Source organism: Macrobrachium nipponense, chromosome 17, assembly GCF_015104395.2.
Source record: "Macrobrachium nipponense isolate FS-2020 chromosome 17, ASM1510439v2, whole genome shotgun sequence".
Classification (NCBI taxonomy): Eukaryota; Metazoa; Arthropoda; class Malacostraca; order Decapoda; family Palaemonidae; genus Macrobrachium; species Macrobrachium nipponense.
The window spans coordinates 84,051,929-84,053,138 of record NC_087210.1 but is presented as its reverse complement, the minus strand read 5'-3'; positions in this window follow the sequence as shown (position 1 = coordinate 84,053,138).

Here is a 1,210-nt window from a genome sequence, read left to right as displayed (position 1 = left end):
ACTTAAGAAGTAAAATATATATGCTGAGAGATGATATGAACGATGACGTACAATAATAATAATAATAATAATAATAATAATAACTAATAATAATAATAATAATATAATAATAATAATAATAATAATAATAGTAAAAGCCAGTGGAAATCGTACCCATAATCATAGGAGCACTAGGCACGATCCCAAGATCCCTGAAAAGGAATCTAGAAAAACTAGATGCTGAAGTAGCTCCAGGACTCATGCAGAAGAGTGTGATCCTAGAAACGGCACACATAGTAAGAAGAGTGATGGACTCCTAAGGAGGCAGGATGCAACCCGGAACCCCACACTATAAATACCACCCAGTCGAATTGGAGGACTGTGATAGAGCAAAAAAAAAAAAAAAAAAAAAAAAAAAATAATAATAATAATAATAACAGCAGCAGAAGGAAGTGTAGGGGCACAAAAGACCAGCTCCTGATAGACAAAATGGTAATGAAAAACAGTAGGAGAAGGAAAACCAACCTAAGCATGGCATGGATAGACTATAAGAAAGCCTTCGACATGATACCACACACATGGCTAATAGAATGCCTGAAAATATATGGGCAGAGGAAAATACCATCAGCTTCCTCAAAAATACAATGCGCAACTGGAATACAATACTTACAAGCTCTGGAATAAGACTAGCAGAGGTTAATATCGGAGAGGGATCTTCCAGGGCGACTCACTGTCCCCACTACTCTTTTCGTAGTAGCCATGATTCCCATGACAAAAGTACTACAGAAGAGTGGATGCCGGGTACCAACTCAAGAAAAAGAGCAACAGAATCAACCATCTGATGGTCATGGACGACATCAAGCTGTATGGTAAGAGCATCAAGGAAATAGATACCCTAATCCAGACTGTAAGGATTGTATCTGGGGACATCAGGATGGAGTTTGGAATAGAAAAATGCGCCTTAGTCAACATACAAAAAGGCAAAGTAACGAGAACTGAAGGGATAAAGCTACCAGATGGGAGCAACATCAAACACATAGATGAGACAGGATACAAATACCTGGGAATAATGGAAGGAGGAGTTATAAAACACCAAGAGATGAAGGACACGATCAGGAAAGAATATATGCAGAGACTCAAGGCGATACTCAAGTCAAAACTCAACGCCGGAAATATGATAAACAAAAAGCCATAAAACACATGGGCAGTGCCAGTAATCAGATACAGCGCA